Here is a 17,737-nt window from a genome sequence, read left to right on the forward strand (position 1 = left end):
AATCTCTTTTAATTAATAAATTTTAATAAACCTAATTTTTAAAGCAGGCATCAGCAACAACAATTGTAACTAAGTTAGAAAAATGCACATTATTAAACGAACACACAAAATTGAATGCAATTTACTGATATACAATTAATTGTTCCTACACACACAATGACTCTACATTAGAATGAGATAGAATTCAATACACCATACCAACTGCTTTGCACATAAAGTTGGGTAAAAATACTATAGTAGCATATTGTGCTTAAGCTAAACAAGACAAGCATTATTTCCATTGAACTCTGTAGAACCCCAGTGACAGTGTGAAGTGACTGGGGAAAAAGTACACATTAACATAAAAATTCTGAGTCTACTGGAGAAAAGCAGCTTTGTGAAAAACTGTAGAACTGAAGTACAAATACAGAAAAAATTATCCAGAGCAGCTACACAGTACAATGCAGTAAACGTCTTCCTACCCTGAAATACTCTGAGAAGGAACTGAATTTGAGTTTGGTTTTTGTTGGTAGGGTTTGCGTTGGGGGTTTTTTTGGTGTGTGGTTTGGGTTTTTTTGGCGGGGGAGGGGGGTGTTCATTTTTTGTTTTTAGAAAAAAGTTATTTTATTAATTTAAAAAATGAGTACAGTCTGTCCCATACACAGCTTGTTTTCTAAGCATTTATAATTATGTATTCCTGCTGTGTTGCAATATTACTCAGATTCCAGTAAGAAGTAAGTTCTCACTTCTCTGTTTAATATAGGGAAGTAAATTAAATCTTATTGCAACAAGTCTACAAAACAGAACCTCAGCAATCAACACTCCAGTGAAACACCGAAACTACCGAGCAGCTGGCTACTCTGAAGTGGGGAGGCATCTAGAGGAAAGTTTGCAGATCTCCACTTCATCCCCACCAAATACAGAAACACTTAGAAATCAAAATATTCACATAACAGGGGAAAAAAAAAATTCTTCCCAGTTCTAGCTATCGTCAACGTCTAATAATTGTAGACGAGACAACGGAAGTAGATCCTAAGTCTGGGCAATGGACATGTAAGGCAGTACTTTTCTGGAAACGTTTGCTTCCAGAGAAGGAATGAATACCACTTTACAGACCATATATGTGGTCAACTGAAAGATTTTTTTAAACATGAATCAGTATCAAAACCAGATGTCTTCTGATCCAATTAATAAGTAGATTTCATAACAATTGAATAAAGGAGCTAGCATGTACGTTACGGATTAAATTAAGTGTGAATGATATGCTGCAAAGATTCATCCATAGAACACATACAGACATTTCTATCCTGCCTTTGTAAGGGCATTTTTTGTAAGGGAGCACAAGAACTAATAGTGCTCAAACAAAAACAACCACCCACCCCCAATCCATCATACAGATAGCCTTCATAGGAGGTATGGGATACCAGTAAGGCCTCCTTCCATGCTATGAAACAAGGTCATTTTACAATATTCTGTAATCTAAACATAAATAGAGAAACATCTGTTTAAACTGTGCTTAGCTCTACTTCGGCTAACTAGAGAAAAAAACACAAGTAAAAACTATTTCAGTAAAATCTTCACTGAGCAGTATGCCCAACATAGTTGGGCTGTTGCCAGACTGAATACTTAAGGGAAATGGACTATGTAAAAAGGACAGAGCATCAAGGTGGTAACACTTGAATCAAAATAACGGGGGTTGCTGTCTGCATGCAAATCAGCATGGTTATCAGGGGTTGAAAGGAGACAGTAAGTATATTCTAGTCAAAGCTGACATTTAAAAGTCAGTAAGAGCAATAAAAAAAAAAAATCTGTCAGTTAGAAAACTTAAGTTATATGTTAACAGTCCAGGCATTGAGTTGGGAGAAGGAGGGAAAAAGAGGAAGAAGAAAGTAAATTAACTATAAAGACAACTGCTAGAGAAAATAATTTTTAATAGGACTAGACAATTAAATTAAGCACTACCACTTAATTCTAACTAAAATTACAATTTCCTTACCAGTGCTTCTCTCTACCTCTAAGTCTATACAACATCCAAAACAAATCAGTTTTGCAGTCCTCCTTCTACCCATGGCCTGAGCAAGCTTGGATTCCCTGATGCCTCAGGTTAGGAAGCATATGAACACATATGCCTCAAACACATACCAGATATAAATGTATGCACCAGTAGGGCCAGGAGGTTTGCATTTGCCAACCGAGCTCAGTTCTCTGCTCTTCAGCAACTATGTGGATCATGTGCACATAACCTCGTGGCTTAACTGAAGCAAAAGGAAAAGAAGCTGTTGGACAATTATTTTATTATTTTAGGGAAGGGATAAAAGACAGGGGAGAGTATTGCATTAGTGGGTGAAACAAAGAGAAGGAAAAAGTATGAGAAAGCTGCAGAGAAGGGAGCATGTGGGCAATGAGGGGCATGCAGTAGAATGCATGTCCCAGTCGAATGCACTCTATCACCAGCCCCTCATCACCCATCCATTGAGCTTATGGCCAACACTGGGGGGGTTAGTATGAGGGATTGATTTTTCTGGCAAAAGAAATAAAAAGAAATTCAGTTTAGTTAAGATTTATTCATAGTTCACTCAGCACCAAAGTAATAGATAAAAAAACCAAACTAATTTTAAATCAACCAGATGAGTGAAGCATTAATGCTGCATCATCCACTTCAGCTAGATATTCACAAAGAAGAGAGACAAGATATTATGGAGGTTTTACTGGGAGGGAACTCTAATTTTATCGCAATACTCCAAGATACCATTATTTCTGATAGTGTTCTACACAAAGGTCTATATCTCACTTGACCCTGAACAAAACACCTTATGTCCATCCAGAATATTAGTTTGACTATGTTTCTACAAGATCCTTCTAAAATAGTTACCTTTATTCATTCTAATTTTAAAACTAAGTTTTAAGTTTTAATCTCCTTGAACTAAAAGGAATATTTTAAATTTTCTGGATGATGACTTTAAAAGTTTAGAAACTAACAAACTATGTCTCTGCAAAAAGTTATTAAATATACCCCACATCACAGCAGCACCAAAATATTCTCTAAGTTTTCAATTTTTGCTTCAGAAATACAGTCGCAGGTATAACTAGGCCCTATACTTTCCATAGACTTGCAGCTGTTCCACTGGCAACTGTCACGTTGTTCCTCTGTCATGAATGTATCTGGTTTCAAATTGTGCTTTAGTTCACTTTTGTCAAACCAGGAAACCTGAAGCTTCAAAACAATGAAATAATTACTTCAGTATATAGTTCTAGAAGCCATGCACACAACACCTCATAGTAAGCCACACACACCTAACACAATGGAGAATTCTATTTTAGTTTCCTGGGTGAGCTTAATAAGAAAAAAATACAAGGGCAACAGGAATATAAACATGGAGGTTCAAGACAAAAATAATCTTATTTCATAAAACACACTTGCCAACTACAACATAATTTCAGTATGCAGTCTGTCAATTTTTATATTTTCACAGTTACTTCTAAAGAGACACTCTGCTAACCCCCCCAAAAAAAAGAAAAGAAAAAAGCTTAAATTAAAAAATAGCCTTCATTTTAACTTTTTAGCTACATCATTTCCTTACCTTGATACAAAATGTCAATCCCAACAACTCATTATAGTGGTAATAATCCTATGACAGAACAAGTTTCCTTCCTACTTCAGTAACACCACACTTCAGTAACTTAAAATCTATCATGGTTGCATACACTAACTTGTTTGAGAAAAACAAAGTATTTCAAACACCGATTTCTATTGTGTAGTTTAAGAACACTGTTTCAAAGTCAAACAATATCAAATGCAAAGTAAGAGACACCCAAGATTACCTTGCTAAATCTAAAAGTACCATAAATGCTGGCTGCCCTGGAGACCAAGTTAGCCGAAATGCACACAGCTGTCATACAATCCACACTCTTCCTCCTCCTCAGACAAAGCTACCAACTGCCAAATGTAATCTAATAATTAGCATATGTAAAGCAAAAGGGCTAGACTATAACATCAGTTTATCTGTTCCTTAGAAAATAATTTTGAATTAGACCTGCAGCCCACTCTGACCTTCAAAATTCTAAAAAAAGCTTGCCAAAGAGAATAAAACAGGAAAAAACAAAGAAATCTATTTACAGGTGTATTTTAAATTTTAAAACAAGCAGGAAGATATTGCTAAACGTTCTCTTCTTAAAAAAATAAATAAATCCTACTTTAGGGAAAGACGAAAACAATCAGAGTCAAAAATCAAAGTCACATTCTTTGTATCTGGCTTCTAAACATGATACGAGAGGAACATTCCTCATTAAGTAAGAGAAGTTAAGTAAATATCTGTGAATGGTGCTTTGGAGCCAACCGAAAAATAAAGAAAGGCAAAGTAGAAATAGACGGTCTATCTAATCTGTCAGTCACCCAAACATAATTAGCTGTTATCATCATTAACAATAATGAAGATCACTTTTCTACAATCTCCAAGAGACAAATGACAAAAGGAAGGATGTCACATACAAAAATGGCTGAACTCCTCCTTTCTTCTAAGGAGACAGTCAGTATATAAGCTTAACAAAAAGTACATGAAATGGAAGCACATGTTCCTGCCCCTCTTAGAAATAACCACTTCAAAAAATGTTTACAAATTTAGTTTATATTTTTGAGAAAACTTTGCTGCTGCAGTGGACTTTGATCCTCAGCATTTGCTGGCATGTAGCCCTGCCCTTCCTGAAGCTGTCCAGAGCAGTTAATTTCACTGGCCTTAAAGATGACAGAGAAATCTCAAGAAATTTCAAGAAGAAAATCTTCCTGTTTATTTTTTTTAAAGTATGATTCATTTCCATCCATATCACTTTCTCCCATTTGCAATAAGATGGAACAGAAAAACTGTATACAAGCGGACACTAGATGAAGTGGAGGATCTGGGAAAATTTTGTATTCCTCCTTACACCCCTCTGCCCCCCAGGCTGCCATGCATGATAGAGTATACACTCCATTCATACGGAGGAATTTGGTGAGGCAGCAAATCAGGTTACTAGGCTAAATGACAAGAGTGAGATGGCAAGACAAAGAAAAAACTGCACAAAGTCTAACAGGTAAGAACTATGAAGTATTGCTCATAGCAAATGAATAACTTTTTAGAGGACTAAGAAAGATGAACAGAGTACTTGTGAGATTTCTATTTTTGAAACTAGATGCTTCCTTGCCTCCTGCCCCCTCCTCTCCCCCCCCATCTTTGCAAATAGACAGGGCTCAAAGTGTGCTGGGTTAATAACCAGACCAGGTCACCCTGCAAGAGATTATTTTAAGCTGTCTGCATTTTTTAGATAGGAGTGGATGTGACAGGCTACCCAAGAGAAGGCCAAATATAACAGGAGGTCATCTGTATCATATTATCGGTATTTTAAGACTAAAATTTATTGAAAACAAGGACTTCAACATTCCACAGACAGGGTAAAAATATTATAGCATAGCCAGTTTCACAAAATTCAAAGCACTGATAGTTCTTTTAGACAATCCACTTTGACCCTGAAAAATGCTTCCAAAACCTCATTAAATCTTTCCCCCCTAATGAACTGAGCCTGAAAAAAATTCTGATGTCTATTACCCTGCTTCCTAAGCTCACTAACCAAGGGATAAACGACCTGAGCATTTTCCCTACAACTTGATTAAGAAAGAGCTGCAAGTGACCTTGACTTCATCTTTTTAATTCATGGAATTTATCAATATGTTCTAGCTTTTTTCTGCTTGGAAAATATGCATCTGTTTCTCCCCTTTTCCTATAAATTTTCTCAGAATCACACTGAATCACTGAATAGTTGAGGTTAGAAGGGATCGCTGGAGATTATTTAGCCCAACCCCCCTGCTCAAGCTGGGTCAGATAGATTGGCTGCTCATGGCCATGTCCGGTCAGGTTTTAAACATTGTCAAGGATGGAGAATCCACAACCTCTCCTGGAAGCCTGTTGCAGTGCCCGACCACCCTCGCAGTGGAAGTCTTTTCTTATGTTCAGATGGAATTTAGTGTATTTCAATTTATGCCCATTGCCTCTTGTCCTGTCACTGGGCACCACCGAAAAGAGCCTGGTTCAATCCTCTTTACACCCTCCCTTCAAGTATTTACACATTGATGAGATTCCCCCTGAGCCTTCTCTAGGCCAAACAGTTCCAGCTCACTCAGCCCTTCCCCATATGAGAGATGCTCCGGTCCCTTAACCATCTTTGTGGCCTGCGCTGGATGCTCTCCAGTACATCCATCTCTCTCGTACTGGGAAACCCAGAACTGGACACAGTATTCTAGGTGTGGCCTCGTGAGCGCTGAGGGGTAGGACCCCCTCCCTCAACCTGCTGGCAACCCACTTCCTCATACAGCCTGGAACACTATTAGCCTTCTTCGCCACAAGGACACATTGCTGGCTCACGTTCAAATTGCTGTCCACCCAATCTCCAGGTCCTTTTCTGCAGTGCTGCTTTCCAGATAGTTGAACTCCAGTACGTACTGGTTCATGGGGTTATTTCTCCCCAGCTGTAGGACTTGGCATTCTCCTTTGTTGAACTAGAGAGGTTCTTCTCTGCCCATTTCTCCAGCCTGTCAAGGTCCCTCTGAATGGCAGCCCAACCATCTGGGATATCACACATCTTCCCAGTTTTGTATCACCAGCAAACTTACTGAGGGTGCACGCAGTCCCATCATCTGGATCATTACTGAAGACATTAAACAGTACTGAACCTAGTATCGGCCCCTAGTGTACACCACTAATAACTGGCCTCCCACTGGACTTTGTGCTGCTGATCACAACCCTCTGCACCTGGCAGTTCAGCCAGTTTTCAGTCTGTCTCACTGTCCATTTATCAAGGCCACCTCCCCTCATCCACCCAGCCAGCCATCTCATCATAGAAGCCTATCAGGTGGGTTAAGCAGGATTTTCCCTTTTTAAATCCATGCTCACTACTCCCACTCACATTCTTGTCCTTCACGTATCTGGAAATACCTTCCAGGATTACTTGCTCTGTCACCTTCACAGCAACAGGCAAGGCTGATCCACCCGTACTTCCCCAGATCCTTCTTGGACATTTGCTTTTCTCCAGTCCTCAGGAACTTCTCCAAATTGCCATGATCTCAGGAGTGCCTTCACAGTGACATCAGTCAGCTCCCTCAGCATTCATGGGTGCATCCCATCAAGTCCCACGGACTTCTTTATGCTCAATTTGTTTAAGTATTCCTTAATTCAGTCCTCCTCCACTGAGGGTAAATCTTCCTTGCTCCACACTTTCCAGGATTCCTGAAGGCTGGTCTTACCCATGAAGACTGAGGTGAAAAAGGTATTCAGTACTTCAGCCTCTTCTGCGTCCTTTGTCACCAGCTCCCCTACCCCATGCGTCAGTGGGCTCACATTTTCCCTAGCATTCCTTCTACTGCTTATGTACTTGTAGCAGGTTTTTTGTTGCCCTTCACATCCTTCACCAGCTTTAATTCCAGAAGGGCTTTGGCTCTCCCCGAACCATTTTTAAATTCTTGTATGTTTTTCATTTCTCATCTCTCCCATTCTGTTCCATGTTCTGTTTCCCCAATTTTCTCTGAGAAGTCTCTCCTTCACAAATGCATAGCTCTTTTTTCCAACCTTCCCACTCATCCTGCACAGCTCTGCTTCCAACCAAAACCAAGCTCATAGGATATGATTTTGACCCATTCTTCAGTTTATCTTCAAAAGTATTTGCATTAATTCTTAATTATTTCAAATACGGAGATCTTTTTCTGCATGAGCCAGAAACAAAGGACTTCAATTAAGATAATTTATTGTAATCCTTCACTTTGTATAAAAGAACAACACACAATTCATAAATTAGACTATATGAATGAAGAGATCAAGATGGTGTGCATCCTTTCCCCCCTCCCTCCCAACAACTTTCTTTCAATTCTTTTTATTTGGTTATTAGGGCATTTGTTGTTTCATCTTATATCTTTTTAGTATGCACCAGTGGTGTATCAGCCTCTTCCTTAAAGAGCAAATACACACTGCATTTGCTGAGGGCTAGGGAAAGAAGATTTTATACTAGGTTTTCCCAATTTTTTGGGAATAGCCATCTCTTTCCCTTCTAAGACTCATCACTCTCCAGCTCTTAATCCTAGCTCTCCTTTCCTTATACCCAACCTGCCAATAATCCCTCTTTTTTCCCCATGCCCTCTCCAAAACAGCTAGCACAAAACACAAATTAGTAAGCTCTTCCATTTTATTAACTTGCATGTTAATCCGCCTTGACTTCTATTTTTGGTGAACCTCACTAATAATGCATGCCTTCACAAGTAAGGGTAAGGATGAGGGGTGGAAGGCCAGCAAGGCAGATATCCTGCTGGGAATCTGTTATAGACCACCCAACCAGGATGAAGAGGTGGCTGAAGCGTTCTACAAGCGGCTGGCAGAAGTCTCTCAATCGCTAGCCCTTGTTCTCGTGGGGGACTTCAACTTCCCAGACGTCTGCTGGAAATACAACACGGCAGAGAGGAAGCAGTCTATGAGGTTCCTGGAGCGTGTGGAAGACAACTTCCTGACACAGCTGGTACGTGAGCCTACCAGGGGAGGTGCCTCGCTCGACCTGCTGTTTACTAACAGAGAAGGACTGGTGGGAGATGTGGTGGTCGGAGGCCGTCTTGGGCTTAGTGACCATGAAATGGTAGAATTCTCGATCCTCGGTGAAGTAAGGAGGGGGGGCAGCAAAACCACAACCATGGACTTCCAGAGGGCGGCCTTTGGCCTGTTCAGGACGTTGGTTGAGAGAGTCCCTTGGGAGACAGTCCTGAAGGGCAAAGGGGTCCAGGAAGGCTGGACGATCTTCAAGAAGGAAGTCTTAAAGGCGCAGGAGCAGGCTGTCCCTGTATGCCGTAAGAAGAACGGGCGGGGAAGACGACCGGCCTGGCTGAACAGGAAGCTCTTGCTGGGACTCAGGAAAAAAAGGAGAGTTTACTGTTTGTGGAAGAAGGGGCAGGCGACTCAAGAAGAGTACAGGGATCTCGTTAGGTCGTGCAGAGAAGAAATGAGAAAGGCAAAAGCCCAGCTAGAACGCAATCTGGCCGCTGTCGTTAAAGACAACAAAAAATGTTTTTACAAATATATTAATGACAGGAAGAGAGCCAAGGAGAATCTCCATCCTTTATTGGATGCAGGGGGGAACATTGTCACTGAGGATGAGGAAAAGGCTGAGGTACTCAATGCCTTCTTTGCCTCAGTCTTTAACAGGCAGACCAGTTATCCTCAGGGTACTCAGCCCCCCGAGCTGGAAGACAGGGACGACGAGCAGGATGAACCCCCCGTAATCCAAGAGGAAGCAGTCAACAACCTGCTACGCCACCTGGACGCTCACAAGTCTATGGGGCCGGATGGGATCCACCCGAGAGTGCTGAGGGAGCTGGCGGAGGAGCTCGCCAAGCCACTCTCCATCATTTATCAGCAGTCCTGGTTAACGGGGGAGGTCCCGGACGACTGGAGGCTTGCCAATGTGACGCCCATCTACAAGAAGGGCCAGAAGGAGGATCCGGGGAACTACAGGCCTGTCAGCCTGACCTTGGTGCCGGGGAAGATTATGGAGCGGTTCATCTTGAGGGCGCTCACAAGGCATGAGTGGGACAACCAGGGGATCAGGCCCAGCCAGCACGGGTTCATGAAAGGCAGGTCCTGCTTGACCAACCTGATCTCCTTCTATGACCAGGTGACCCGCCTAGTGGACGAGGGAAAGGCTGTGGATGTGGTCTACCTGGACTTCAGTAGGGCCTTTGACACTGTCTCCCACAGCATTCTCCTAGAGAAGCTGGCGGCTCACGGCTTAGACAGGTGGACTCTGCGCTGGGCCAAAAACTGGCTGGACGGTCGGGCCCAGAGAGTTGTGGTGAATGGAGTTACATCCAGTTGGCGGCCAGTCACGAGCGGTGTTCCCCAGGGCTCAGTTTTGGGGCCAGTCTTGTTCAGTATCTTTATCAATGATCTGGATGAGGGGATCGAGTGCTCCCTCAGTAAGTTTGCAGACGACACCAAGTTGGGCGGGAGTGTTGATCTGCTCGAGGGTAGGAAGGCTCTGCAGAGGGACCTGGACAGGCTGGATCGATGGGCCCAGGCCAACTGTATGAGATTCAACAAGGCCAAGGGCCGGGTCCTGCACTTTGGCCACAACAACCCCATGCAGTGCTACAGGCTTGGGGAAGAGTGGCTGGAAAGCTGCCTGTCGGAAAAGGACCTGGGGGTGCTGGTTGACAGCTGGCTGAACATGAGCCAGCAGTGTGCCCAGGCGGCCAAGAAGGCCAATGGCATCCTGGCCTGTGTCAGAACTAGTGTGGCCAGTAGGAGTAGGGAAGTGATCGTGCCCCTGTGCTCGGCACTGGTGAAGCCGCACCTCGAATACTGTGTTCAGTTTTGGGCCCCTCACTACAAGAAGGATGTTGAGGTGCTGGAGCGTGTCCAGAGAAGGGCAACGAGGCTGGTGAGGGGTCTGGAGAACAAGTCTTATGAGGAGCAGCTGAGGGAACTGGGGTTGTTTAGTCTGGAGAAAAGGAGGCTCAGCCCTACTCAGGGCTCTCTACAACTACCTGAAAGGAGGTTGTAGCGAGGTGGGTGTCGGTCTCTTCTCCCAAGTAACTAGTGATAGGACGAGAGGAAATGGCCTCAAGTTGCGCCAGGGGAGGTTTAGATTGGACGTGAGGAAAAATTTCTTTACTGAAAGAGTGGTGAAACATTGGAAGAGGCTGCCCAGGGAAGTGGTTGAGTCCCCATCCCTGGAAGTATTTAAAAGACGAGTAGATGTGGCGCTTAGGGACATGGTTTAGTGGGCATGGTGGTGTTGGGTTGACAGTTGGACTCGATGATCTTAGCGGTCTTTTCCAACCTTAATGATTCTATGATTCTAAGTGGTCAACTAGTGCTTCTTACTGTTATCTCTTTATTATTTAGAATTATATAGCATTTGAATAGGTGAGAGAGTCCTACTACTTTCCAAGCTTCAGTAAGCTGAACGGACAGATCCAGCCAACCTAATAAATCTTCCCAGAACCACAGACTTTGTGAAGCGCAGTGCAGAGAAACCTAACATAGCACAGGTATTTTTTTGGCTCACTGCCTTTAGGAACCAAAATAGCCCTCTGCCTGAACTGGTAAGTCCTGCCAGATTTATGACAGTCTGAAGGGAACCAGACTAGGAAGGTCAACTCTGCAGATTGACATGATTTTACAAAAACAAACAACCAACCCATAGCATTAATAGTATTTTGTAGTATGTGGTCTAATAACTTTTTAACAAAACCCTGGATCACTTACCCATGACCCTTCCACGCAGGTGACAGATGAAAGAACTATTATGACTACGTACCGCTCCAAAACTGAAGCATATAGCACACTATGCCTTGAAAAATAAAGCAGCTTGATATTTTATTTATACCCAAGTATATTTTTATTCTCACAGAGGAAATAAAGGGTAACAATTTGGAGATTGAAAAGGGATATTTGAGACATCAGACATCATACTGAATTACTGAATATATTACATTGCTATTGACAAATATGGTATGTGCCTATCTGCATTTCTAGCTAGTTATTTTTCACTTACTGGTTAGAGCTAAAATTTCATCATCATTCCCTCAACACATCTGGAGTACTGTATTCTGGGTTCCCCAGTGCCAGAAAGACATGGAATTACTGGAGCAAATCCAGCGAAGTGCCACTAAAATGATTAAGGGATTGGAGCATCTTTCACATGAAGAAAGGCTGAGAGAGCTGGGACTGTTCGGCCTGGAGAAGAGAAGGCTCGGGGGAATCTTACCAGTGCCTGATCAGGGGCAATGAAGAGGGAACCAGACTTCTCATTGGTGTTCACTGACAGGACAAGAGGCAATAGACACAAACTGAAACATGTGAAACTCCATCTAAACATGAGAAAACACTTGTTTACTAAGAGAGTCAGACAACAGAACAGGTTGCCCAGAGAGGTTGTGGAGTCTCCACCCTTGAAGATATTTAAAACCTGACTGGACTTGGCCCTGAGCAACCTGCCCTAGCTGACCATCCTTAAGCAGGGGGGCTGGACTACACGATGTCAAGAGATGCCTGCCCACCTCAGCAATTCTCTGATTTGTCTAATACAGTTCAGCTTCTGAAAACAATTTTCTTTGCACCAAATGCATGCCATGTTTTCTATGAAAAAGCTGTATCACACTATACTCTCCATATATTTTAGGATCAAATTTACTGCTATACATTCTTTCTTTGCATTAGTTTCTGAAAATATGGTATGTTTATGCACAAACTACATTGTTCTATCTACCCCCATATGATAACTATCAACACCATATATAAACTGTCAATAGTTTAGGTTTTAATTAATTCACACAAATACATAAGCCTTTAGAAGCAGGTTCTTTCCCAGGTCACAAATATGCTACCAAAATACCAAACTTCAAGATCAGATACGTTGTCCCATGTACATGTGTCCCTATACAATAACTATCAGAAATATGAAAGGAATAGTGGTTTCAGTAGCTAGCGGTTAGTTTATCAGTAGGTGAAGAGGGGTGAACTTATTTTAAATTTATTTATTTATTAAAAGGAAATATGCCACTGGATGCAAAACTAAGACCAAGTGCTGCATTTAGGTTTACTGATTCTATATTCACTTCATATATTTGGACACATACTCCCAAGCAGAAGGTCACCCAGGAAGCAGATGATAACTTAGGCAAATATGGATAAGTTTATCACTCAAATCTAACACATATATTCTATGTGGATGTACAGCCTCTAATTTTATTATCTGTTCCACTGCCTTAACAGTACATCTACAGACATAATGCAGGCCTGTGCAGTTGCAAGAGCTAAACAACCTAATATAAGTAATTTAGATTCCTTTTTAAATAGTTGATATTGTAAACATTTCTCAAACATTTAGTCTTGTGTGACCACTTTTAAAATACATCTTAAACAGAAACAAACTTCAAATACTTTTTACTTCTTAGTGTTACCATTCTTTAATAAATGGTTAACTACTTAACTTTCTTCAGATACAAAACCACTAGCAGTTTTCTACAATGAGAATAATTTCCTTTCTATCTTCTTATGCCTGTTCTTACGATAGAAGAAGAGTGAATAAGTTCTTAAGGTCTACAAAATACTCTAGGTTTACATATTTCAAAATCAGGATTACCAAAACAGCTAATCAGTACCAGTGCCACCACAAGCGTAAGCTATACCCAGAGAATTATTTTGGCATAAGCGTCTTCGCAGAATATATGGAACAAAAAATAAAAATCAATGTGTATTTAGTTCATGGATGAGCAAACCACAAGTTTCTTCTCCCAGCTGTAAAAAGCAATATTCCTTGTGTTACATACCTTGCAAATTATGCAAGAAAAACAATGCACCTCATTAATATACCAGCACATGCAAGATTAGACATTTGTAATGCTGCAAAAAGAATGAGGATTATTATATTACAACTACTATTACTTTGAACCATAGAAAGAAAGCAAAAGAGTTACAAGTTATATTTTTCAGCTTCTTCCAGATTTCTTTAAACAGCTACTATGCCTTGGCTAACTATGCAGCCAAAAGATAAGGCAAATGCAATGCTAGAAGTGGTTATCATACAATACTAAACTAGATTTACCAGTGTTAAGTTGTTCTTTACTACATAATTAGCATTATTCAAACACAGATATTCTTGACAACACATAATACAAAATGTTACAATATTTTTCTCTCAGTCTGACTATTTCTGAAGCAAAAGACACTGTTTATATGAAAAGTAGTAAGTAAGATTCAGAGGTATGTTCTATACTGCCATTAATATAGCAGAGCTTCATCAGGCTCAGTAACACAGGAGTCTGGTGATCTTATTTCGTATTACAGAACAGACCATTTATTGAAAAGTGGAGTCTTAGATGAGAAGGGGAAAGAAACTATTAAGTTGATGTGAGCAAAGGAAGCCACTTAAAACCTGATAAACGATAACATGTAGCTATTGAGCATTCACATAGTTTAACTGCTGTAGCACACAGAGGACAGAGGGGCTCAGGCGGCTGGCCACAAAGTTCAATTTTGTTTCTTGCATCACAACATAAGCCAACCATGCCAAACCACTGGCAAGGAAGGTCAATTATTCAGACTCTCCTAAATCTATGATTCTTTAAATAGATTGACAACCTTGTACAGAATCCAAAAGCAGTTATCTTACTTCATACAAATCTCTGAATGCATAATAAATTAAAAATAAAATTTAAAAAAAAATCAATTCTTCTTTCAGAATTTTTTTTTTTATCCTGGAAACAATATGTAGTTGGAAATGAAAGAAGTTTTACTGGTGTCATCAATATGATAGAGACAAAACTACTGCACTGGAAAAAAGAAGTACAAACTGCAACTGCATGTAGAGTATTATGAAGTATAAAGCAGAAGTTATCTTCAAGCCTGCATTTGGAACACCTGGAATATTCTGGAAGGACAGTCCTGTCCTGAATCTTCAACAGGCACGGGTACTTCACAAGCAGCTGTTAGAAATTCTGTGCTCTCTCTGCTCTGTCTCCCATGTTTGGCTGGCCTCCCTAGTCAAATATCTCGTCTATGCTGTAGATGTCTGTCATGGGAACTGCATGACTATACCTGGTTCAGTCAGAAAGAAAACTATTGCCTCACAACAGATGCAGCCTAGTCAGAAAAGCTGGCCACCAGCACGGACCTTAGATGCTTGAACACCAGCTTTTACAAGCTTAGTTTGCCCCCTAGGCAAACATAGCTTAACGTTGAACTTACAAAGAATAAAAGATTTGGGGACAGTTCCATTAAAAAAAAAATCTGGTTTTATTTTCCTGACCCAAAATAGGAATATTTTAGAAAAAAAATAGATCATGCAAAATAAGTTTTTGTCAGAAAATAGAAGTTTCTAACCAGCTTCAGTAATGATCTTTTACATTCTTCCTGTGTAAAAGAACAGAGTAGTGGAGCACTGTATTTACCGCAGAAGTATGGTGCTTGAAAAGACTGGAAATGAAGAGACTAGAATGAATACAATAAGAGTATGAAGCGTAACTTATTTAATATAATTCATTTATAATCATCTATAATTTATAGATATAGATAAAATTTATCTACTCTTACAAAACCCAACATTTCAGTTATAACAATAATCAGGAAAAAAGCTAAAATTAGACCAGTTTCTCAGAACATTTACTTATTTTCCTAGGTATAAAGGTATATAATTCTTTCTTTTTGTGCTTTGTGCAAAAGAGAAAAAGACGAAAGAGAAAAAGCGACTACTACAAAAATTAGCAGCCTAGCTTAGAAGATTACGTAAAACTTCACTGTGTCTGCTTTTAACCTGATTTGATTTCACATTGATCATATCCTCATAATATTATTAATCTAGAAAGAAGGGAGGTAGAAGGGACCCAACTTTCCCCCCTCCTCCTCCAAATCTGCCCATTACATAGAAAGAAGGAACATGAGTACAGCACTTCTTCCTACGATACCCACTGAAGGGTAACTTCAGTGCTAACATGAAAGTGGGAAAATTTTGAGAGCTTCTCTTAAACAAAAGTTTTGGCATTTTACTTTCCTACTTTCTCCTACAGCAGCTGTAAAATTGTGAAATCCTGAGCTATACTAAAGTGTAGTCTTAAATCTATAAATATTTATTACCTCTTACCTTTAATTTTTGGTGATAAAATACATCTCTGATACATGTTTGACATTAGACTGCCCCAGGAACATTGAATGAGCCACAAGACATATTGTGGCCCTGTACTATTCTATTTCTTCTCTACAAAAGAAATCTCCCATAACTACTTCTCCCTCTCGCTACGATCTCTTTCACCTTCCAATATGGGAAATCCATATTGCTAATTTTGCATATATATCATTGCTTTTCTTTTAAGTTAGTTTTTTTCCAGTTTGTAAAAGACAACGTTTTTCATCTGGACCACAAGCAACTAAGCGTAATTCTGAAACTCTTACTCGTCTCACACAATTATACACAATTTATTTTCCACTGTGCATCATTATGATACTCCATTCTTCAAACAAAAGTAGTTACAGTACATATTTACAATGTCTGACAGTGACCAGATTACTAGATATATTAACTGAAGAATTATTTATGTGGCAGATTTCTCTCTAGAGTATAGTATTATTGGTGAGCCCATGGAGTGAAAATAGAATGAATGAATTTGATCAAGTTTTTCAAGTTTGTATTGAAATACTTCCCAAACGTTTGCATGTTGTTGAAAGTAAACAATTTATCTATACATAAATCTGTATTTATCTATATCCCCAAAAGCAGGTTTTATTCAGAAGTAAACATGCATGCACACATGGACAGGAAGGTGTTCATCCCCTAATAAATTATTCATTTCTTCACTGTGCTGCAGGGAGCATGTCTTCATTAGATGACAGATTGTGTTCAGCCAACGTGAAGTATTTCTAAACCTGAGCCATACGCTAGAACTACAAAGCAATCCAGTTGGACTGGAGCAAGGAGTTTGCAGAATTAGGAGCTATAGGAGGATGGCTGCACCTCTTAACTCCTGTTGCAGAAAATATCAAGTTCTCATGACTTTTGCAACTGTAGTTTCAGGATTTTCTACAAGCAGCCTAATTAGCCCTTACAAAGGACACTCTTTCAGCGTATTATCCTAGTGTTTATTTCTGGTCATATTAGCTCTTTTCCAGAGGAAGACCAAGCTAAGAATTTCCAAATCACCAAAATTATGATTTTATTTTTGGCTTATCCAATGCATTAAGGAATGCAATCATCCTTCTGTATAACAACAGCTGTATAATAAGTGTTGCCTCAAAGTGATTGTACCATACGCTTCAACATTAATGAGAGGCAATCTGCCAAGTTACAGATTTCAAAAAAGACTGAACTTCACTTGTATGCTGAGCCATATAAATGATTCTCTTATGGGTTTGTTAAGATGCTTTAAATATCCCAAAGAAATTTAGTTTGTGAGATGTCAAACATCAAGACAGACAGTAGCAGAGCTGCCATTTTATTTAAAAGGTAGAGTAATACTACAAATATACTAAAAATATATTTGTCACTGGTTAGAAATTATGCTTACCTTTGGCTAGAAGGATTCCCAAAGGATGCCAACTTGAATCACTTTTTTTCTGGTATCAGTAAAATGGAGACACCTGCAAGTCAAATTAGAAAGGTTTGGTTTTTTTTTATTTTTAGGTGAACATGTCCACTTCTGATACTAAGGCATAAGTAAAAACAATAATCTTAAATGAACACTTGTGTAAAATGAGAATCTACTAATTTATAGGTGAAAATAAAATATCAAGAACAAATCAATGGCTTTAAAATTCAGCCTAGTGTAACACATACCATGTGTATGTGTTTCAACAGAGAATTTAAAGCCGTTATCTATGTAAGTTCCTGGCAATAACTGGAAAAAAAACCTTTGCTAGGGGAAGAGGTCATGAACCAGTAGCTGCTGAACCATCAGACTGTTTCATTATGGCTCTGCTTCAAAGGTCATGATAAAGGGTCCACAGCTATTCCTAGAACCATATTATAAAAAGCAAGTAGCTTAATAATATTTTCAATTACAAGCCTAAGAAAAATTCATGAAGTTTCATAAAATGTTTTGAGGGAAGATCATAGTCAGTTCATCCAAAAAGTTTAGAAACATTCTATGAGAATCTGTGAGATGACTTACAGCCAATAAGGTATCTAATGCTGCAAACTTTACATTGGAGAGACGACCAAAAAAAAAAAAAAAAAAAAAAAAAAAAAAAAAAAAGGTGTTGAA

General features: G+C 39.8%; 1 protein-coding gene across 6 annotated transcripts in view; it reads right to left on the minus strand.

Moving 5' to 3' along the window:
• SIPA1L2 (signal induced proliferation associated 1 like 2) overlaps window positions 1–17,737 on the minus strand; it is a 156,021-nt gene that overhangs the window by 105,089 nt on the left and 33,195 nt on the right. For all 6 annotated transcript variants that reach the window (XM_076334120.1, XM_076334119.1, XM_076334118.1 and 3 more), the window contains exon 2: window positions 17,042–17,114. The gene's annotated coding sequence lies outside the window, so the exon portion shown is untranslated. The remainder of the gene's footprint in view (window positions 1–17,041; window positions 17,115–17,737) is intronic.

The sequence above is a fragment of the Aptenodytes patagonicus genome, chromosome 3 (assembly GCF_965638725.1).
Source record: "Aptenodytes patagonicus chromosome 3, bAptPat1.pri.cur, whole genome shotgun sequence".
NCBI classification, from domain to species: domain Eukaryota; kingdom Metazoa; phylum Chordata; class Aves; order Sphenisciformes; family Spheniscidae; genus Aptenodytes; species Aptenodytes patagonicus.